This window comes from Lepidothrix coronata, unplaced genomic scaffold, assembly GCF_001604755.1.
Source record: "Lepidothrix coronata isolate B3197 unplaced genomic scaffold, Lepidothrix_coronata-1.0 Scaffold69, whole genome shotgun sequence".
Lineage (NCBI taxonomy): Eukaryota > Metazoa > Chordata > Aves > Passeriformes > Pipridae > Lepidothrix > Lepidothrix coronata.
Window position 1 is genome coordinate 1,763,443 of NW_016690249.1, and position 24,427 is coordinate 1,787,869.

The 24,427-nt window shown below is 37.1% G+C and overlaps 1 long non-coding RNA gene across 2 annotated transcripts; it reads left to right on the plus strand.

Annotated features, from left to right (window-relative positions):
- Nucleotides 1-1,712: 1,712 nt before the first annotated feature.
- On the plus strand, nucleotides 1,713-13,098 carry LOC108499095. 2 transcript variants are annotated; one of them, XR_001875418.1, is made up of 4 exons: nucleotides 1,713-2,104; nucleotides 3,234-3,280; nucleotides 11,672-11,723; nucleotides 12,989-13,098. It is a non-coding gene; the product is annotated as an uncharacterized LOC108499095 (long non-coding RNA). The 2 variants fall into 2 exon arrangements; XR_001875417.1 differs by lacking the exon at nucleotides 1,713-2,104 and adding an exon at nucleotides 2,131-2,285.
- The last annotated feature ends 11,329 nt before the right edge of the window (nucleotides 13,099-24,427 follow it).

Genomic DNA, 24,427 nt, shown 5'->3' on the forward strand with positions numbered 1-24,427 from the left:
GCATATTGTCACTGCACATACTAAAATCCACACTGCCCTGTTGTATTAGTCATTACAAAAACATACAGAAAATTATAATTTTTTCTCAAAGAGCAGTGAGTCCTAATTTTACTAGGATAGGCATGGTAAAAACGAAAGAGAGTGTAAGGATCTGGCTTCATAAATTTTATTTGATTTTTCCCATTGTATCTGAGAAGGTGAAGAGAATATTATATTTTCTGAAGGTGGTGGAACAGGAGAGGCTGCCAGCAATGTCAACGGGAGGTTGGCACTTCCTGGGGCTAGGGCAGGTAAACAGGGCAGAAGTAAATGGCTAAAGCATCACGCAGTACAGTAGAAGGTATAAATGAAGACTCAAAACATCAATAATATAGAGAATACAGAACCAGAAAGACTGCCTGGGAACTCTCTTGGACAGAGAGTATACAGCTTGTACTAGGACACAAGAAACTGAGAAATTTAAAGAGCTACATGAACTTCACATGGTGATACTCAAATGTAGACATGGGTACTGGTTCTGGCAGAGAAGGAAATTTCAGTCAATGAGCAGTTATGAATCTAAGAAGACCTTGCTGCCTGTAATGACAGAAAAACTGCCTGAAATAAAAGCAAGCTAACAGGTTGCACAAAGGCAACATAAAATTTCTGAACCCAAAAGGCAACATACCTTTCCATCTATGTTCTGAACGCAGCAGGTCATTCACCACCAGGATATTGGAACATAAAATTATTCTCCTTGTGTAACTTACTCTGTTTTGCTGTTTTCACAGACTGCATATTTGAGTGAATGAACTGTTACGTGGCAGATTTCCCTTTCAGTTGCATAGCTTTTGCCCGCGATCATTTTAATAACACGCTTTCTAAAATAAAAGGCACATTTTCTTTTCTAAAGATATTATATGCTTGATAGGACATTTTGAATGCACATAACTTGAAATATACTTCACTGTACGTTTACCTGCAAAGTTGCCCCATGCTTTTTTTTTCCCATTTTAAGTGAACAGTGGGTAATAGCAATAAACTAAATTCATGGGGGAGAAGGTGTAAACTAACTTCATTTAGGTGTGAAGGAATTTCTTGTTAAGGGCATTTCTTTGTTCACACCAACAGTATCAAAGCTATTTATTTGGTAATAAAAGTTTCTGGACTGAAACAGACATTTCTGAAGTTGTTGATGATTAATGTACAGTTTAACAGAGCCATTACTTTGTGACAGGCACTATAGAAGCCAAGTGTCAGATAATCTATCAGCTTCTGCTCCACTTTAATTCAATGGTCAGAACTCTTATTTTTAACGTCTTGTTTTAAATATTATACTGTAAAGAGTTCAGCAGGAGACGTAGTAGTTGGAGTGAAAGTAGAATACCTGCCTCGTAGCGTTAATATCATGTGGGCATTAAATGGGACGTATTTTAATATTAGCCAAGGCACGTTTCTGAACACGAACACTTGCCACAATCCACTGTACAACCACTAAAGGACGATTTAAGTTTATGCTACATACGCGCGGAAGAAGAGTGACACGAAGCCAGCGTGGAGCGGGCGCGACGCCCGCCCCAGGCACCAGCTGGGGCGGCGGGCAAAGGTCCCTCGGCCGCGGTCCGGCCCGGGCCCGGCCGGTTGCGGGCGGCTGCTGCTCCCCGGGGCCGCCGGGAGGGAAGGAGGGAGGGAAGAGGGAGGGAGGAAGAAGCCGCCGGGTCCTAATGCCGCCGAGCTCGGGCAGGAGCCTCCCGCCCGCTGCTGCCGCGGCCCTGGCGGGCCGGAGGCACCGAAGCGACGCCCTGACCATCCCCAGGGAGAGTTCTCTGGCCGCGCTGGCTCGATCAGTGATCTCATGGAGAAACCCCTGAACGTGCAAAACCTCCATGTGCTCGGAGGCTGGCAGAGCTGAGCACAGCCACGGGTGAAAACAGCACCCCAGGAGAAAAGCATTGAAGGATTCGACAGAAAAAGGAAGAGGTACCGGCAGCCCCTGACATCGACGCACCTCTGTGCTTGTAAGAAATCCTGATTTTGTTCCTCAAAACTCAGCGCCTAAACTTTGCCTTGGAGCTGCTCATCTTCATCACACAGTACAGGAACAGAAAAAAACGCTCTGAAACAGGTAGGAAAATGAGAGAGCAGGACTAAAACTGCACATGCTGTAGCAGACACAAGCAAGATTCCAGGATCTCCCTAGTGAACCAAGAAAGGCTCTTGACAAGCCAAAGATTCAGAACAGAGAAGACTGCAAGAAGTACAGTCTGCTGAGGCAGCTTTTACACTTGTGCATGTGGAATGTACTGGTATGTCTGCTTTCTGCCTTGCTCTTGCTACTTAGGTTTATTACAAGCAAATACAGCTATATAAGAGGCAGAGATACCACCCTCTGCACCCACAGTCCATCCTCTCAAACACATCAGCCTGGCCAGAGCAGTAATTTCTGACGTATTTTCACTTTGCTACCTCCTTCCTCTCCTTGCCTATACTTCGACATCACTTGAAGATTAAACAGTAGGATTGTTACATCTTTATACATTTTGTACCATTTTAGTGAGACACTTAAGTGACCTGAGATGACTTGATCTTGAATGCTAGAATTAGAAACAGGATTGAAATGGTTACTTTTATTACCTTCCAGTGCTTCCTGTGGAAATTGTGATCAATTTTGTTAATAGTTGTGTATAGTTTTTATTAATGTGCCTACAGTCTTAAAGCCTAAACCTGACAAGGGATGGGACAGAAAAGCTCCACATCAGTGAAAATAGTTAGGTGAGCAATCACAACCTCCTCCTGAAAATTAACAGGGACATAAACAGAAAAAGTCGCACCCAATGTACAGCCATGAGTAGTGTTAAGTGAAAAATTTATATTAAAGAGTGGTCTTCCCATGAATGTATCTGTTCACTGTGGCATAAACTCCTCCACTACATACCATGTATAGTAGAACAAGACCATTCTTTAAAAGCCAGAATACCCGACTTGTGATATGTTGTATCTATCCTGTCACAGCAATGTCTTACTCTTATCAAAACTATGGCTCTGTCACACAGAGAACAAAAATTCTGCAGCCATGCACATATTTTCAATATATGAATCAATTCAAGCTTAGAGTTAATATCATATGACACATGAAAAACCCCCAACTGTCCTAATGATTCAAAACAATATCAGAAAAATTTTACTTCATGTACTTTTCAAAACTTTTCCTCTCATCTCACTGCTGTGAGTGTGCATCTCTTTCCCTATTACAGATACTAAAGAACCTTCTTGCAACATTCTGGTGTGAAGCTTCTGTGATGTAAGTGATAATTTATCTGATGTTATCGATAGGTAAATCTGGTTTGTCTTTCACATAATTATAGAACAATGAAAAATTAAATTGGTAAGAAAGCCAAAATTCAAGGAGAGCTAAGATAACCATGGGGCAAATGGTTCAATCTAATACTAATTAGTGTTTTTACAATGTGGAGAGCACTAGATCTGTGCTATCGACTTCCCAAATAGAACAATTTCTGAATCTGTCTAAATACTTTAAAAATACACAGGTGGCAGTGCAAATCAGCTACTTCTGTAGTCTCTCATCAAATAGTTCAGAAATGAATACACTGAAATTGTGCCACTTTATTAAAAAAAAATAAAAATCACTATTTTTCAGTTCCACTTTATGCTCACATGACAGATGTAGCTTACAAACTCAGCAAGTTGTGTGAAAAAGAGCAATCAGACATGGTAAAGCACAGCTTTTTGAAAGAATGTATATTGAGTAATTGCTAGTACACATGTCCAAAGTGCACAAAACTTCTCAAGGATTCAAATGGACATAAGAGCATCTTCCACATTTTTATGTGTGATGGCATCAAGTTTCACTGTGGGCTGCAATAGTGAGGGCATGCCTTGAGGCTGGCATATTCATTTAACATATGAGTCATTCAGTGTGGAAACAACATAAATATCCACAAACTAATGAATTGTGAAAGAACTATAACATTTTCCCCCTCAGGCATGCACCAACTAAAGTGTCACAAATTAAGTCAATATCACAGAAATGATTCAGCAAAAGAGAAATTAAGCAGTAAATGGCAGTCAACTCTTTTACAAGTCAATCACTTAACTGTTTTTATTTGAAAGAATACCAGTCAGAAGTCATCTAAGAAAAGATCAACAGAAAAAGACACTCCAGACTTGACTTTATAAATACTGCAATTAAGGTAAGATACCTCTATGACATGGAAGTTGCAACCTAGGTTTTTCTCTTCATTGATATCATCCTTCAGAATTTGAGGGATTTAAAATTAAGAAGATATAATTCCCTTTTCCCCCCCTAGATGTTGGTTTAAAATGTAGAAAGATAAAATAACTAACCAAACACTTGCCGTGCAATGAATCTGAATGAAAGATTAGCCTGGCAAAAAAAAAAAAAAGAAAAAAAATTGTAAGCAGCCTAACTTCCTCATCCCAAGTTACTATATTAGCATAAAGAATTACAACAGTTTAAAAACCACTTATAAATACATAGAAACAGGTATCTAAGCTTATATTCATATATCTAACATGCATATTTGTAGAGCGCAGCTAAAGGAACCTAGTATGCCCTAAAATTACAGTTGCTGATTTGTGTTTTGCATTTTGGCACCAGAATGAATAAACAGCACTTTGAGGGCCAGATTTTATCTCCCTCCCACCTAGAAAGTAAAAATGAAAAGCTGAGAGTTACAGAAAGGGATATTAAATAGAAGTCACTATTAGTCACCTTCCATACCCATCTAATTTCAAATAAGGAGACTGCTTACACTGATCTTTTCGGGTCTAACTTACACACTTATATCAGACCTTTGGAGTCCGGCACAGACCTCTTAGAAGCTCACCCACCAGGCATTCCCTGTACTTCCTCTCCCAGTATCTTAGTGAGGATACTTTGTTTCAATTAACACTGCCTTAGGCACCTGTTATGATGCATGTCCACACTGTGCAACTGAGCACAGCGCGGCTGGACTCTGTCAGCTTAGCTGGTACTCTGCCCCCCCGAGGATACACTACTGTTTTCCTGCTCTCATCCTGTGCCCATGGGAAGTATCCATGTTGGCACAAGGATGCATCTGAGCTCCTTATCCTTGCCTCTGAACAGGGCTAAGGCCTCTGACAGGCACGCACTGGACCAAATGCTGTTACCAGTCTCAGACATTAACCACCACCCCTCTGACCAACACACTCTATCCGATTAATGCCTAATCTGCTTGTGAATCAACTCCTGAGCCACCATAGCTTTCTGCATGGCATGAGAAAATTAAAGAGTTCTTAAAGTTTGTCAAAACCCCAGTGTCACTGGCAGTAGCACTGCTGGAACAGCTATATCAGCTATGAAACTAGTTCATCAGAAGAGCACTCAGCGCCTGTGCTGCTCATTGCTACATACCATATACATATCCAGCACCCCGAAATACCCTTACAAAGAAGCTTTAAGAACTGCCAGCTGCTACCAGATCAATTCCACTGCAATATCAACCACCAGTGGGATTCAAAGAGTAGGAAGAAAAAGAGGCATAAATTCTTTGTGGATTTCAACAAGTCAATATATACACAGGTATGAATATACTTGGCTCTGGTGAAAACAAGAATTTTTCTGTAAAGAATTGTTTGGCTAAGTTATTTCAAATACTAAATTAAAAGGAATCACTTCTACTATAGTACAGTTACAGTAGCACTTTCACTGGTGTTTTTATTTGCATTTTCTGATTGTGTACATTATTTAAACACTGTGAAACTTCCAATGAAGTAGTATCAGTATAGTAATTTAGCATGCTACCATTATATGTTTTTTAACCTATATGAGGATTAAAAGTTTCCAGCTATGATTAGTTTGTCAATAATTACGTGTTTCATATCTCCTGCAAAATTGGATGCAATGCCTGTTAGAACAGTTACATGTGTAGTGGTGAAATATGCCACCAGGGGTTAGTTATAACATACTCTGAGTGAAAAAAGAAAAAGCTGGGTTTTTTAAAATAACAGTTCAAAAATATTCAGTTCCAAATATTCAGAGAAACAGGCTCACAAACAGTGAGCCATAAATGGCCACTAACTGCCTCTCTAAAATAACTTACTTTTCTAAAAAGATACTTTCACTGTTTTTATATGCAAGAAGTCACTGCTAAGTAAAGTTGTTGTACGCTGCTTCAGAATTTAAAATACTGCATGATATCGAGCAATCCTTCTACTTTTCACATTTTAGAACAAAAATTCATCACACAAATCTTTAGAGAGATACACAAACACATTTTACTGAGAATTATCGAGTAGTGTTTAATAAATTACACGCAAATTCTTACCAGAATGCCACTGCTTTTGAAGATGCCGTGTCCATTGTTATCCTTAAGATATCCATTCATATTCATCATTAGCACCCTTCTTGCTTCGCACTCTAGCTTTGGAACGGATTTCTGACAAGCAACCCACACCTACCAAAATGGTTTCTAGAAAGCAAATTATATAGCTGTAAGACATGCAAAACCAAACAGCAATTTGCAAACCACTGCAAGTGCAATGCAAACATAGTCAATATAAAATTAATTCTGAAATGTTCATCATATTATGCTGGGCACTAACATAACCACAGTTGTAACATTATACTTTTATATCACCAGTTCACCTATAGAAAAACTGCAAGAGCAAAATTCCTTTTACCCCATGAAATCTCATATACCTCATCTCATTAAGGGTGGTCATTTGCCCATAAATTATTTTAATAAAAGAGCAGAATAAAGGAACATTATTCTTAATCGTTGTTAAGGTCCTCTAAGGACTAATGAAAATTGAAGTTTCATTATGCTGGATAGTGTATATACACAGAACAGCAAAAGGTCCCTGAGCATATTAAAAACAACAGTCCAAACAGGGGGAAAAGTTCACACAGAGCACAAACAGCAGCACCATAGTAAATGTAACAATAGTTCTCCTTTTTCGGTGGCTTTTGCTTGCAAACAAAATAGGAGATACAGGGTAAGGTGGGCAGATCGGGTGAGGGGAAGCATACATAGTAAGCAGGAATGAACCAGAAGTAAAGAGGTAGAATGGACAGCAAGAGGGTGGAAGAAACAGTCAATAAGCATAGGATAGACAGCACCTAATTAAAGCTAGTGAATGTTCTCTGAATGATCAAAGGTCCCTGGGCTTTTGGCTCTTTCTGTTCCTGTGAGTTAGTCTCTGACAAGGTCCTTTCTTTACTGCTCCCAGGCTTAGAGGAGAGGGTTATACTGATTTTCAGACTTTTCCCCATCACAATCCCCTCCCCACCTTTCGACATGGGATCAAAGATCTTTCCTGTAGCTTTAAAAAAAGAGATCATCTGAATCTGCTCAACAATATCTTTATAGAACAAGAACATGCAGATCAGCCTTATTCACATGTGGTCCGAGTTCTGATATTCTGCCTTCAACCTTTCTAATTCTTTCTTAGGTAACACATGCTGGATAAGATTCATTTACACAGCAGCAAAGTGAGGCAAGACACTGATCTGTAAAACAGTAGTTGAAAGTTGATAGGATTACGTAAAAAAATGTGTTCCACGCTGAATTACAGAGAGTTTTTAGGATTTGGGTTGGGGACAGCTGCTCCATAGACTCTGGTGCACGCAGCCAGACGAAAATATTCTAACTTTCACAGTCAACTGGGCTTGTTCTAGTATTAATTGAACAGATTAGGCTTATATCAGAAAGGAAGATGCAGTATTTTCATTGTGAAAACACTCACCATTTATATCCTCTAGCATAAATGGAGGTAAGTCAGTGTAAAGAGCAAGTTTGCCCACAAAGGCAAATCAAGTCTATGAAACTGAAGTGGTGTAAATTTTTATGGGGCTGTATGGATAAGGGCAAATAAACCAGAACGAAGTCACTTTCATCTGGTATAAGGTCTCCAATACAAATAGTTTATACAGGCATAGCAACTGCAACATAATTAAAAACAATTTCTGGAATTGGGCCAGCTCTCCTAGGTTGTTTCCTTCTACGCGGAAATACGCTACCAGTATATACAGTTTTATATAGACACAGCTCTATTCATACTACAGCGAAGGGCGGCTGATACTTTAATTATGCCGGTACAGATAAAGTAGGAAAATGTCTGATAGAGAACTTAGTGTCTCACGTATAGTCCATTTACCTCTTGCAAGATAGCAACAATATTCCTAGCGCAGGCGAAGCTTTGGAGTACTAATTCTTAACTTAAAAAATAATCCCTCCTGCGTAATTCCCAGAACATCACCAACCTTTGAAATGTTAATGGAATTACTAGAGACAAATCAGACTTTGAATTTCTGCCAGATTCAGGAGTTCAGCTGACAAGTTTTCTGTGTGCCACTCAGGTGTCACCATTCTTTTCACAATCCTTTTTTTTTTTTTGTAAATGAACTGGGTTTTTTCAGCAACAATGCTGTGGTAATTTTGAATCTTTGTAAAAACACTGGTAAAAGCAAAGTGTGTGTTTTGGCTTGAAAAATACACATAAAAGCAATTACTTGTCCTCTGCCAGACTACAGCTTTGGAAATTACCTCTGACTTGCCAATGACAATAACAGGCAAGTAGTTATCCAGCAAAATCCCTTTAGTTCAGCTGTACAATATTACTTCCACCAACATCTATACTTTATTTGGTTGTTCGAAACAGCATCTGCGAATTCAGGCTGTGCTGTTAAAAACAAGTCATCTTTTTTGCTTCTAAAGGAACAAACTTCTCCAAGTATTCCTTAAATGAGAAAAAAGAAACAAAAAAAAAATGTTTTAACAAGTGTGTTCTCCTTGGGACACTATGAATGGTAACTCCCAGACAACTGAGCTGAGGCACCAGAATCACCTGATAGAACAAGAATGCATTTTCCTCCTTACTTATGACTTGTTTTACAATAGCTTCCAAACCAGACTTAGGATAAATGCATACATGCATTGTTTTTGTCTCCCTATCTCCATCTCCCCTGAAAATAAGATCCCTGCTCTTAGGAATCTTTAACTGAACCTGTAACTTCCCTATCAAAAGTGAACTGTATTGACCATAACCTAGCTAGCACATAGAATGTACTGGTAGGTAATTAGTTATTAAAAAAAAAGTAACTTTTTTTTTTATAGCTTAAACTTGGACTCATTTTACAGATGGATCTGTGTTGCAAACTGAGGTTACTTTAAAGTTCATGGTTTTTTGTTTGCTAGTTGCTCAATCTCAGTAAGAACAAAAAAAAAAAAAGGAAAATAAAAATCAACAATACAATACTTATAATAGTAGCATCTTGTCATAAATTAATAGGAAGGATGTACTTATATAGAAAATCTCGTTAAATAAACATGATATCTCTCTTTAGAAAAATTATCTCATTGCAAATAATTAACAGAGCACTTTAAAGACCTGCCAATAAATGTAGTCCATTACATACAGAAATTGGAATTTCTCAATGGTATGAAATTCTGTAACAAATTAATCTAAAATACTTGTTACATACAGAAAGTATTGTGAAGAATGCAATACTTTAAGTTATTACTTATAAATCAACTTCACTGCTCTTTTTGACCCATGAAGAGTTTTCTAACATTGGAATGGTATAGAATAGAACAGAAATTTAAAAATTCCCATCAGGGGAAAACTGAGGAAAATCGTTCTTTTCCCTGGAGATTCCAAACATTTTTTCCCCCCAGATCTCTCAGCCAAGATCCTTTTTCCAAATCTTCAGAGATCCTCTTTTTGTTGTTACTAAGGTGAGATTAATCTTGGATATGTATTCTGCTGAATAAAACATGCTTAGGAAATTCACTCCACATAGCACTTGCCTCTGGCCCTGTATTGTGCCCCAGGAGGTATAAGTATTTATTCATTACCCTTTATGTGTGAAGCAGATAAACAAGGTTGGAGGGTGGGAACATATACAACTGATGTCTCCAGGACTAAATGATACAGTAGGAAGTTAGTCCACAGCAAGTTGCAATGAAAGACAATGTCTCTAAAAATGGAGTAGAGAAAAAAAATAGTTGCAGAAACTGGTAAGACTCTAAAGTAAACACTCTCATATGGTGTTTGGAAGCAGAAGGCTCTGCCAAAACAGACATTGCTTAAAGAATAATCATCATCATCTTCACCAATGAGCTAGAGAGTAAATCAATTCCAGAAGTAGTCATGAAAACAATGGGTAGATATGAGCAAAAAGGTAAGTCTCCAACCAGAGTCTTTAACTTAACCAAAGCAGAGGGCACTTCACCCATCTGCAAGGTGAAATACTTAGTCCCTTAATTTAACACTGGCTTAAAATGAACCACTGTCCTTTTGAAGTATCTGGAGTCTCAAAGCCAGGTCTCTAAATGACTGCTGTATTCACAGTGCTGCAGAAACTGAAATTTAAGTCACTGACTATCCCTCTCTGATGTACAGATTTGGACTCTCCATTTGATAACAAAGACAGTATTTGTATCCTGTAAGATGGTATTCCATAACACACATAATAACTCATTCCATAGTATGATAATGAAGCTAATCTTCCACGCACTACACAGGCTTCATCACCTCTTCTTGGTGAGCATGTCAGGAATGAGATATCCTCTCTTGGAAGACCCTGGAACTCCCATAGCTGTATTGCAGACAAGGAAAAGGAGTTTCCTCCTTCACAAATGTAACCAACCAGCTCAATATGACAACACTAAAATAGTGGGATTGAAGAGGACAGTATTTAAACTGGATATTGATGACCAGGATAATAAATTTCTGGGCCTGCTCTCAAAAGAATGTCATGATGCTGGGAACCAAAACCAGCATAGCATGTTGGGTGCTGCCAACAGTCCTGTCTGTCATTGTTGTTAAGCCCTAAGGTAACCTATACCTCAGCTTGCACAGCCAATGAATCCTCTCTCAGACATTCTTGGAACACAAGTCTCAAGAACAAGTTAAGATACGTCTTTCTCAGGGGGCAGGAAGCTAGTTGTGTTCCAAGGAGGAATGGAATGGAACTAAGATATTCCATAAAACTAATCCATCAATGTGTTAGCCACAAAGAGAGGTCTGAGCTTATATATTGCACAGATACTTCTATTTCAAAGTGCTAATCGTGTATACTTACCTACAGTGATAGGAACTGTCTCTTAAAATATGTCACTTCTCTAAGATTGAATGTGCTGTCTGCTATGTGAGTTTTTTTTAATTATAAAAAACGTTTCAGTAACTGTTGCTCAGATTTTCTATAACTTTACAAATTCAAGAGGTGCAGAAATTTGCCCCCAATCCTTTAGTATATCCCACAGCAAGAATGACAAGGATTACTGATTTCTATAGGGTGGGGGAAAAAAACAACCTGTATTTTTCATCACCATGAACATGCAACTTATTACAAGCATGTGATACTTCCTCCACTTAAATAGAAAGCTACTATAAAACCACTTGTATTTTAATAGTTTTGTTTAACCAATTGCTTGGCAGGAACAGTTGCTTACTTTCTTAAACCAGATGATCTACTTCAGATGCACCTGTTTCTCTCACATTCTATATTGCCTATAGAACTGAACATAGGAAATCCAAAATCTATCTCATTGATGTTAGTGGCTCATTGAAGTTAAATGTCTAAAAAGGTAATACATGTATTTCTTTGATTTGTTGTAATCTTTTATCTTAAAATACTCTCCATTTTTATTCTTGACCTTGATCTCAAAATTCTGGTCTTTTATAGTATCTTTCTGATTTTGAAGAAGGCAAGGAAGTAAGTCTATAGTTGAAACTGGGTAAGTCTTAAAAACAAATCCCCAGATCTTTAATGTTTTCCCTTTGAAACACGATCACATAGAAGAAGAACTTTTTGGTTTTAACTAGGAAAATTTATTGCTCTTTCTCTAACAGTTACAGAACAGTTTTCCACTTTTTCCTCCTCCCCCAAAAACAGAGTGAAGGAGGACCCTGGATGATTAACTAGGACAAGTTACTGGAGACAGTCATAACAGTTCCTGTTGCCATTGTTCCTCTCCATGTTTCCTGTCTCTGTTACTGAGGTAGCAGTACCTGCTACACCACTGTACTTTGCAAGTTCCGGGTGACTTTAAAGCTCTAGGTTACAAACTACACTGAGCTGTCACAACACAAACCACTGAGCTACCCCGTCCCTGTACCTAGAGAAAGTAGGGACCAGCTGGAGCAGGAAACAAACCAAGTTAATCCCATGATCTGAACAGAACCCCTAACACTTACTCTCCAATATAAAAGCTGCTACTTCTAAATTATGCACACATTACCAAAAGTCTGGGAACTCTGTCTTTACAAAATGGAAACTGTAGTAGTTAAACTAGCTACACACTCATAGCTACATGTTGGAAACAAAATAAAAATGTGGTTGGAATTAGCACTAGACATTCATGTTCTGTGTCAGTATAGAAGTACTCTTTGGGAACAGTACTGCTGAAATGTTAGATAACTATATAATGCTCAAACTGCAACTAACAAATCCTCTCACAAATAGAGGCATATCTATTTTAAATTAAATGTTAAATGGAAATTATTTATAATTTAAGTTGCACCCTTTGCTACTTAATTATCATAACTTTGAAAAGAAGAAACCTTTAATTTCCTCCTCCAAAGAAGTTATTTACCTGAACTGGAGCTCGGTAGTCCCCAGTAGTCTCTTCTTAGATTCTCATCCCACTGAATGTCAAAGACTTAGCATTTCAAGGATGGGATTTCAACATCAGTTATTGACAACTTAACTTGGTCTCATTAAAGATAAACCAACCTTTATTCCCACTCAGGTCAGCTCATTGATTTCACAGAAAACATATCTAGAAAGCAGAGCTGAATACTTTCAGAAATTCCACCCATCAGATAAAAAAGGAAAAAAAAACAACCAACAAACAGAAATTGACATAAAATATTTAAGACTTGTTGATGCATGATAAATCAATATTTTTGTGTATTTGTGTGCATTACAAGTAACTGAAACTACTGTTAACAGCTTGCTGAAATAATATAATTTCAAATACTTTACCTTCTTACTCTTCAGGTACAGGAATCCTGAACTATGAAGAAAACCCAGTTTTGTCCATGTACCAGAGGTGAAACAATAACAGTTCTGCTGAAAGAGTTAAAAAAAAATACCCTTGCTGCTCTCAAATTTGTCTAAAATTAAATTCTGATCCAATGTTACAATGCCCAGATTTAAGGATCTATTTTAGGAAAAAAAAAATTACTGGCAAAAAATTCAAAAGCTGATTTTTTTAAATAGAAAAATTTCCAAGTTGTGAAAACCTGTCTGTGACTTCCTTTTTACTTCCTTTCAATGATTTGAGACCTAATAACTAACATTTAGATCCAACAACTCCTGGCTTAGCAAAATACTGAATTCATATAATAAACACATAAGAAAATTATGAAAAAGCTTTCAGCAAAAGGGAATTGTGTCATTAAGATCATCATATTCTCCAACAACAGCTACTCCAGAGATAATAAGTGGTGCTAAAATTATTTTCCAGACAAAAATTTCCCTCCATGCATCTCGTAAGTATGTGTGCTACTGCATATGCCTTTCCATTTCAAGATACTTCACGTGTCAAATGACCAACACAAAGGGTCTGACAGGACACTGCACATATGCCAATTAGAATGAAATGCCAGCATACCAAACCCAAATAAGGATAATTTAAGAAAACTTACCTGAACTTGAGGAAGCACCTCTTAGCTGCATCGGTGCTAATTCCCAAATGAAGACTCTTCCTTGCAAATAAGTGAGCTTTCTTCAGATCATTATTCTGTGGCACAGGCTCCTCCAAATGGCAGAATGAATGTATTGCCATTATTGAAAATTTACAGATAATCTGAAGAAATTGAACTGAAAGCAAGAAATACAGCAGCTTTATTTTCTGTAAACTTACTGAAAATAATTTAGTTAGTTTTCAAGAACTTGTTGCTTATCAATAGCATTTAAAACCACATGAAGGATATGTATATGGAGTGATTGATGAAATATAAAGGAATTAAGGAAATCAGATGGACCATTCATTTAAGCAGAAATACTCAGATAAAGAACTTCCATTTAATGCTACTGCAGAGCACCATTTCAATAAATTTTAGGGCTGTCTCTATATACATTATATACTTCTTCTCTACAAAGAAGTTTTCATAAGGGTATCTATAATGATACATGTATTTTTGCAGAATGTTTACTTGTAATATAGAATTATATTACAAGTAGTTCAAGTTATTCCTTCCAGTTTTAATTATTTTATAACTACAAATACTGAATGACGTCTACCAGTGTTATGCTTATATAGCCAGCTTTAGAAGGCTGCCCTCAAGTTCCTCACAACTTTCTCCCGTTTTACAGAATGTATGCAGCATTTTACTTTGGATGCTTATTTGAGGACAAGATGAATCACATCTAAGACAGATTTTAGAGGCATAATTGGATGAGCATCTATTCTGGTAAAACGCCAGTTCAAACAGAGATGACCCTCATGGTGCTTGTTCTCGTCCTTGTGCCATGACCACATTTGTGTGGATGCATCTGCTGGTGGAGCCACCCGCTACACCGTATTGAGGAACTGACTTGGGTTAAAAATTGCTGCTTGCCATAGGCTCCTCAGGATCAATATTCTGACTCAAGTCACTGCATGACAGCACAAATGGCTGTGCTAATACAATTGGAGGGAAAGGGAGCAAACAACACCACATTAGCTAATTGCAGCTACAAATGCCAGTGCTTGTAGGGCCACACCAAAACTGCTTGGGTTAGTTTCCTGCCAGAGGCCATACACTGCCAGTTTAAGGTGGGATGAACTACATACGGTGTGCGAGTATATGGATACATGGTTGCATCTATGTCTTTTCCACTAACAACAGAAGCAATTTAGATCATTGTTTAGATTGCTAATCACAGAAGAGATTTCTGCTGTTTAACATGTCTGCTTAAGTTAGGTCGGACCTTTTCTAACTTTTGAATCCACCATCTGATTTCAAAGTTTGTCAAAGACAAAAGTTGAAAAGTCATTTACATTTTAATAAGAATTCAGAATTCCAAGTACTGGGCAGGTGGACAGAGAAGACTAACACAGAAACCGACCAAACTGAAGTACAGACTGGAGCATGTGCCCATGCTCTTAGGGAACAAGTACCTACATAAGAGACACACCTTACAACTATCCCAGCCGCAGCTGGTATTTTTCATTCCCTCTAAGATACAACTACATGGGAAGCTAGTGGCTGTTGGATCTTGTGCTCACAGAACTACTTGATTATCCATGCAGAATTCAAACCTACTTAAGTGGCATTAAAATAAGAGTCCTTGGTCTGCAAATTCCAGCTCTGCTCCTTGTGCTCAGTTCAAAAGTACATTATGTGCAACACTTGATAGCTTCTGGCACAGCATCTCATCCTAACGAGATGCATTCTTCTTAGCAGATCAGCCACTTCATCCTTTAGAAGGACTAAATGAATGAACAGCATCAAGTCCTTATGACTTAGGAGTCTTCAGCACTTTATTCTAGCATTTAGGCTTTTGATTCTCTAATCCCATAATCACATAACTTACCATCAATATTATTTGAAAAGAATAAAATGTATATGACATCTCTGTGGTGAAGAGTAGCATAAAGAAATAACTCCACTTCTTCCTAGCACCTCTTATTCCTTTTAATTGTTTTCTATACTCCCTGAGAGTCCAAGAGACACATGAAGTCCTTCAAACAATACTTGCAATGTTACCATCTTCCTTGTATTTTTAAATAAAAGCATACAACCAAATGTTTCCCTGAAATACACTGCTACCAATAAGACATGACAACTATATCCTGTTACTGACATTAATTTACATATTTGGAAGCGTTAAAATGTTACATAAAAACATTTCTGATCACATGCATGTGAATGTGATTGGCCCTTTACTCACCTATCCAAGCAGTAATTTTGAGATTTCCTCTCTTATCACCAATTTCTCACTTAAGAGTAAATAATTAACGACACTAAATGAGAACAGTTAAAGAGGTATCAATGGAAACAAATTTTATCCAAAACCAGGAAGGAAATTCGTATGAATTCCCTGCACATGAGAAGGATCATACTATTGTTAATCAAAATACCAGTTCTTAAATAAAAATAGTGTCCATCTTAATATTCAATTAACATTTGTTGTTTATTAAACTCAACCAGTTGTATCTCAACATCTATGTATATTCAGAATCTACATAGTATACTCTAACAGTGGTGGGGTTTGTTGGGTATTTTTTGGGGTGGTGGTGGGTTAGGATTTTTTTTTTTTTTTAAATATAAGAATGCCCTTTCACACTCAGAGTCCTTAGTTTGGAAAGTCTGGAAAGGCCTCAAGCCTTTCTTAGGCTGCTAACCTGCAGTGATAGCTTTGTTACTGTAGTGTTGACACTAGTGGTACCTGAATTAGGCAAAATAAGCTTAAGCCCATTCAAACAGTTCAACTGCACATAAAGCATCATTTTCAGGCACTCTACTCTGGACTAGTTCCAGTACTGGAACCAAGTCAACTGTATGCTAGGAAGGAATAGCTGTACAAGGAACTCAAACTGACTTAAAACTGCATACAAGGAATTTGAAGCAATACACAAGAAGGCATGGGTGTATTTCTCTTACTGTTTTAAATCTTAAACTTGGGTGAAATTTGCAACTCCATGTTAGAACATTATGCAATAGGTAAAATAATGGCAATGATTTGCTAGAGGTTAGCTTATTCCGTTAATATTTTTTTTACAAATAAAATCCCTATTTGCATAATACAAGTGTGATAATCAAAAAATCATTCCCGTTGGAACAGACCCCAGAGGTCATCTAGTTCAACCTCCTGCTTAAAGCAGCATTAATATGTGAATACTCATTAATGATATAAGTTGTACTCCTAACCTTGCAGACCACTAATCCCATGTAATCCTTAATCAAATGCACTCGACTGCCTTTGATACCATTACTTATCTGCAGAAGGGTTTGTGGGACCAGTTACTTGTCATACATTATTCCTAAGCATGGAACATTATAGTACTTCCTAGCTACACCCGTAACACCAGCACCATGCCTCCATTTCATTTTAAATGTCTTTTAAGCAGGTACTGTTGTGAGAGTAATTTTCAAAGGGGGCCTTGCCAGTACAGGGGTAGATTTTGATAGATGAGAAAAGGAAGTAAGTGGTAAAACGCCACTAAGTGAGGCAGAAGCACAGAGCCAGGTCCTGGTTTCAGGTGTGTTTCACAGGTTGATGAATGCAGAATAGAGGTCCTGCTCTGAGAGATACCTATAAAACCAGAGAAATCAACATCACTGGCAGCAACACTCCTGTAGTTATCAACATCAGTGACCAAACTTCAGCAGACTAAGTTTGGGAACCTCTACTTCAGTCCTGCCGTCTTGTTTTGTTCCTCCAATTTTGCTCTGATAAGGACCTCCATTTTTCATTTCTGTTTAAGTTTACACCTTTGTTTCATGCATGAAGAAGTGATTTAATATGGTACAGCATTACTAACTAAAAAAAAAAGAAAAAACCCACAAAAATCCACAGGTAAAAAAAAACAAAATTGAGAAGTTTTATAAAACCATGATTAGCCAATCATACAAGCTGAATTACAAAATAAATTTGCCTTATATTAGCTCAGTATTGTCCTCCGTGCTGAAGCAAGAAATACAGTAACATTTTATCTATGCTGTATGGCAATATATGAACTCTGCCACATAAATTAAACAGAGAAAACCCCTTATTTTCTAAAAAATTATTTTTCTTAAATATTTATTACCTGCTATTGTAAGTAACTGCAAACATTAATACTTTGCACACTTTATTGTAAACCATATAAATACTATTTAAGTGGTAACAACAACAAGCAGTAAACAGCACAAGGTTATATAAAAAAAAAGAAATTTACTTTAGCAGCTTTGATAAGCCTGGTCTTAGGCCTACCAGAAAGGCATTTTAAAACACCAGGCTCTGGAATTTTTTAAATACACTGAAAACCTTTTCAATTCTACAGTTCCAGACATTATTTACGTGCCTTCTCCAAGCATTCATTAACAGTCACTGCTGTATGCTAGGTTGCATAGGGCCTCTCCCTATTTGACCTGATACACCAGCTCTTAAAGTACATGGTACTTCAACAATTTTCTCTTAACTATATACAAAAAGAGTTAAATTTAGACCTCTCAACAAACTTGTGTATANAAGTAAGTTCATGTGATGGTGCACATGCATCAGCCACAGGACCACGAAAGAAAGGGACATGGTTGAAAGACGCACGTATGAATCAGCAAGAGATGGGAATCAAGCAAGCTATTCTAAACCCATAAATGAGAGATCAGATGGATCCCCAAACTGACAGGCCATCTTCACCAGCAAATTTCTACTTTAGGTAGAAATTTATTTTATACTTGTGTCAGGAACCTTTAATATTTTGTCTGATTAACAAAGCTGAATAATCGATTCTACTAAATATTATTTAAGTTCCCTTTTAACACCAAACTATATTGCTTTTGTATTTTAGACAGTAAAATTTTCTTAGAGAATAGTTGTTTGTGGCAAAACTAACTGCATTTCCATGTTTTCAACTTTTTATAGGAGTATAGTACTTGGCATTCTAGTTGAGGCAGGAAGTTCAATACCTGACTACCAAGGAACAAGTCACTGTGCTGGCACCTTGTCTGAGGGAAGAGAAACAAATTGCAAGGAGATGCTCTCATGACATCCTATCAAGACAGGTGTGTCCACACCTTGCTAGGCGCTGTTGCCATATAAAAAGCAGATGATTGGGTTTGAGTTTTGGCTGAGGTGTGAAACTACTTTCCTGATGACTTTCAACAGAAAACAAGCAAAAAAGAAAAGAAAAAAAAAACAGAGAGAGAAAGAATTGTTAGCATCAATTATATTGTATTGTTTACAGAAAATGACATCAGCACAAAAGTTCTGCATTAGCACACCACAGGTTATATGAAAAGTGCCAGTGTGGCTAGTTAACAACATTTCTGATATAAGGAAAAAGCACTATGAGACCAAAAAGGAAAATTACAGCCATTCCCTTCTGTTTTAAAGGCAGAGGTAGAAATGATGCTTTATGTAGAATAATTACTAAACATTACAATACCTTTGAAATATATTATCTCTAATTTTAAAGTATAAAGGAAGTTGAGAGATTGAGAGGGAAGATGATAATTAGATGCCTTTAACAGGCCAATAACCTGCAACACTTGAGAATAAGAGGGGTGATAAATTTGCATCAGCAAACAAGAAGTTAGTAATATCTGGTTTCAGCTAGAGGTTGAACTATTGATATGTCAGGCGCTAGGGAAAAAATGTAATAGTTTTTTTGTTACCACCATCATCGCCCCATTTACTTCCCACATCCCTCATCAACACAGGATCCAAGAATTACAGCAAAATGCTCTAAAAATACTTTGAGGATTTTAAAAAATCTTTTATTTAGAGAAGGATAGCGGTCTCCAGGCCCAAAATACTTGCTTTTTGATGGTGTAGAACCACATGTATTCTTACAGCAATTAGAGTAACAAAACTCAATCATGATGTGGTGTTTCAGCACCACAAAATAAAATCTGTCATATAAAAATAATACATAATATAAAAATATAAACCCATCTATGTTCTACTTCATAAATATAAATTATTTTCTTTCATTATCCCTACCTAAGAAATTTATTCATATCATCAGATTTACTAGCTGTTTCACAAATACATTAACAAATACATTCACAAACATATTAACAATCAAGCATGATACTACATTTTTCAGACATTAAAAAACCCCATCAAAGGATAATTTAGAAACAGGAAAGATTTTGCAAAGGCTTTAAGTTCACACAGAATTAGTCCCACCAAGTTTAACAAACTATTTAGACTCATGCAATTCTGTGAAAAATCAGGTAAGTATGCAATATACTGGCAATTCAAGAAAGAGGAGATAGAACAGGTATTTTTAAACTCTTCAGAATAAGCATTAGCATTTATTTGCCTTTACACAGCACTTACTAGAAAGAGATGCCAGAAACTGGAGCCTCTGGTCATGTATAGTGTCAGTGGCTATAACTGTACTGGCATCCTCACAAAGGACAGATGTTTCCCCAAATGGGACTGTAGAAAGCAAAAACATGCAAGACTAAATAAGAAAAGAACCACAAGACAATAGAGATAAAATTTAGCTCAAGTGCTGTAAGTACCAGAGGGAGAAGTCTCTAATTGGTAGGTAACACTATAAGCTTAACTAGGTAAGAATGGACAATCTGTCATTTTAAAACTTCATAAAATGTATCATTGCTCCTTCTTCTTACTCAGTATGGATCGACATCTTGCCAACTCAGAATCAGTTTGCTTGAAGAGACCCCTTCCTTTTGTACTGTAATACATGAAAAATGTCTTGAAGCACGTTATGGAGTGTAACAAGAATTGTCTAATTTCTTGGACAGCTAGTGTGTTACTTAATATTCTTTGTTCTGCAAACACAGGAATCAGGTTCTGCAGGCAAGATATTTAGAAGTTTTTTTCCCAAGAGTCACAAGGGTTCAACTCTAATTACTATGTTCGATTACCACTTATTTTCAAGAAAACAAAACAGCCTTCAAAGTTACTTTGAAAACAGAATGAAACAATTAAAATTCTTTTTTAAAGTGTCATGTGTTATACCACATATTATTTATTTGCATAGCTATAATTTGGCATTAATTTCCCTTTTATAAATACACACAAAATAGAGATAGGAAAATTGGAATGGTGTAAAATGTGCTAAGTCCAGTAAAACACTGCCTTCAGCTGCTATTGCTGAAAACTGAGATTCTCAAAACAAATAAATCACCTTACTGATAACATGTCTCTGAATTCTGATGTAAGCCAGTTAAAACTAAAAACCACCTTAGAAATCTCAGACTTTCATGCAGGGAAAGGGAAAACCAGTATAAAGGCCAAACAAAAGGAGAGTGAAATACAACCCGCCTTAAAAAGAGCAACACCAATTAACATATGAAACCAGAAACCAACATATCATATCTGGGCAAATACTATCTATTTGTTCACTTAATTTCAAAACACTTGTCTTGCTCTAATCCTTTTTACTTTGTATGTCTTTTAACCAAATTTCCACTTCAAGTCCTTAACATCAAGCTAGCCAATATCGTTGCCATTACAGAGATATGAATTTTGTTTGACTGTTGTTATATTACCTCATGCTGAGTCCCATTCAATTTCTTCCATCAACATTTCATCATTGGTATTTTCCCACTAGAAATATTCCTGAAAATAATTCGTTTCTGAAAACACAAGAGCTACTAAGTTAAGTCTTGGCTATTGTTCCCTACTGGAACAGGGTCAAAAGCCTACAGGCTGTAGGAAAGGGAGGTAAAATAATTGAAATAATAGAATGAAAATTAAGAAAAAGTATTTTGAAGGCCAGCTGAAACTCCCAAATGGAAATCTTTACAGTGATTTCTGAGAACACTACATCAGGTCTAAAGTGTTCAGTTTCTTTCTTTGCTACAGGGCAAAGAATATGCTCCTGTTAAGGATGACAAAATAAAAGGCACTCTTATGAGATCCAAGAAGAAAAAAAGAAGTTTACCTTCAACTCAGAGCAATATATAGATTTCTTATCCTCTGGCAAGGCTACAGATACCATAGTAAGGAAAAAATGTAGCACTTCTTTTCAAAAGTGCAAGGGAAAAAAGGTGTAAAAATATAAGAGGTTTCTAATTCAGAAAAAAGAGAAGGGTTTAAACAGACAGCAGTTGACAAAAAAGAACCTGGCCTCTTATTTTAGCTACTGATTTTATAACCTCTGTCTCAAAAAAGATGTCCCTCCCTTTGGTTAAAATACTGCGATGCAATAGCCAAAGGATACTACATGTACACATTAATATCAATAACGTTAGTAAGTTGTTGGCTTAAAAATAGTTATGAAATGCAAGAAAGTTTACAATCACAGTCACCTTGACTTTATATACAGAGAAATTATCAAAGTGAGATGACAGTGACTAAGCTTTCTTGTAGTCCATATTTGACAACAGAACATCACTAACATATTTAAGCATTAAACAGAGAAAAAGAGCTATACATATAATCAGTTACTTTATTACTCTTACCTTTCCAAAATGGCACTTTGCAAGTTTAAATTTTAATGTTCTTATGTTAGTTTTTGGAAAAAGAGGAAGAAAAATCAAGCAAGCGTAAAACCCAAGAAACAAAATCTTCAGAGCAAAAGTTTTCAGCTGGTACCTCCCACTCCATATTCAGTTTCTCAGAGACCATCATGCAGCAACAATCTGGTTAGAAATAAGCAGCCAACGGGTGTGTAATTTGCATGTGAAAATATTTTTAGAAGACACACACTAATAGCATATGTTCTCAGCCTGAGTACAATTTTCTAAATATACGCCCTGAATTTTATTTCCCCAATATTACTAAGTATGTTCTAGACAATGGTTTCTTGTACAGATATGTTGCTCTTTGAAAGCAACATGCATATCAAGCCTTAAACAAACTCATTAAACTCATTTCAGAGTTCATCTTGGAGAGGCCTGGGAGGAGCCTCTATGAGTCTTTACTGTCAATGTAATGACAAAGTTGGCAAATTACGCTTGAAAAAGAGTGCAACAAGATGATAATACCCAGATTCAGAAAGTTAAATTGGGTATTTATGTTCGTTCGCTTGCCTGAATCAAAGCAGTTTCAAAAATTGTATCTAAAAACCCTTCTACTCTATGTTAAGAAAAAATAGTTTCAAAAGGTAAAGACAGAAATCAGTAAAACAAGAAATAAGCCATGTGCTCATATACTGTTAGTTAAATCTAAACCAAATCTACACAACATGTCAGAGAAAACTAGATTTGAGCAAACAGCAGTCTAACTAGATCCCAAAGTCATTACCAGTCCACATCTGGAACACTCAAATCAAGTCTTGCTGTCTGCGGGGTTGGAATAATGTAGCAATTATTACTTTAGGACTGTTTTGTTCAGCACAACTGAATTTCTATTGTATCGTGAGATGAAAAACGTCAGTTTATTTTCTTTGCCAACACGCAAATTCTCTTCCTCAAGCATATGGAAAAACTCAGGTCTGGATTCTTTTTTTGGCACAAGCTTTCCTTTAACCAATTTGAATATCAGGGAGGAAAAAAGAAGTTATACCAGTAAATCCTACTGTGGTACTTAACAGTATATAGAAAAATAATTGACATCATAGAAAAGTTTGGGTTGGAAGGGACCTTTAGAGGTCATCTACTCCAACCATCCTTCAATAAGCAGGGACACGTTCAATGAGGCATCAGGTTGCTGAGAGCCCTGACCAAAATGACCTCGAATGTTTCCAGGGACAGGGCATCCACCACCTCTCTGGGCAATCTGTGCCAGTGTTTCACCACCCTCATTGCAACGTATTTCTTAATTATATCTAGTTTGAACACACCCCCTTTTAGATTAAAACCATTGCTCCATGTGCTATTGCCACAGACTCTGTGAAAAAGTCTGTCCCCAAATGTAAATTAATTTACCAATGGACCCCAGACACCCCTAGGAAAACTAAAAAATTACACTACAACTATAAGAAACTAAACCATAAGCAAGTATTACTAGGGCTGAACCCACAATACTCTGAGAGTCCTAAAATGCCATGAGAAAAATTACTGCATACATACAACTACCTAATGAAACTATTAAACAACATTTATTCAGTGGATTTCATTATTTGACCAGTTTTAACAGTTAAAGAGAGCCACTAGAAAAAGAGATTAAATACAAATCAAATGCAGCGTGTCCGTAGAAACACCCATCTCAATGGATGTAAAGCAAACTAGTTCCTTCTCCTACTCAACATCGCCAAAAGTGCTTTGCACTTCTGATGAAAGTACACAGAAAAAAACACATTCTCCACAATGAAAGCACTAATGAACCAAACCACAAGATCAATATTAAAAAAGACTTCCCACAAAATTATTAGCAAGTTTCATTACAATCTTTTGCTGGTCAGGCAAACAGCTTCCTCCAATAGAGCAAAATACCCTCAAACATTAATTAAATCTTCAAAACACTGCTGTAAAAATTACAGGAATAACTACAGCAAACAGCTAGATTATAGATGTTACAATGGACCCATCATACTAACATATCATTTCGCGATGAAAATCACACAGCGCTAAACACTTTTTAAAAAGGCAACCAGGGTTAACGTGTCAGGAAAGCAGAGGCCGGAAAGCTGAGGCAGGCAGTAAGAGAGAAGGTATTTTTTGTGCTATCACCAGAACCGTTCCCTGACTCATTCCCTCCAGCCCCGGGGAGCAGGCTGGCTTGGTCCACACTGACAGCTTTCTTGACGTAAGAGAAGCAGAGCACTGACCTAAATGCCGAAGCTGCTGAGCTCCTTGCAGCTCACGCCCGAGGAAAAGGAGCCAACATGGATTCAAGTGCCAGCTACTGCAGCCCGAGGCTGCTGCTGCTGCAAAAATGCTC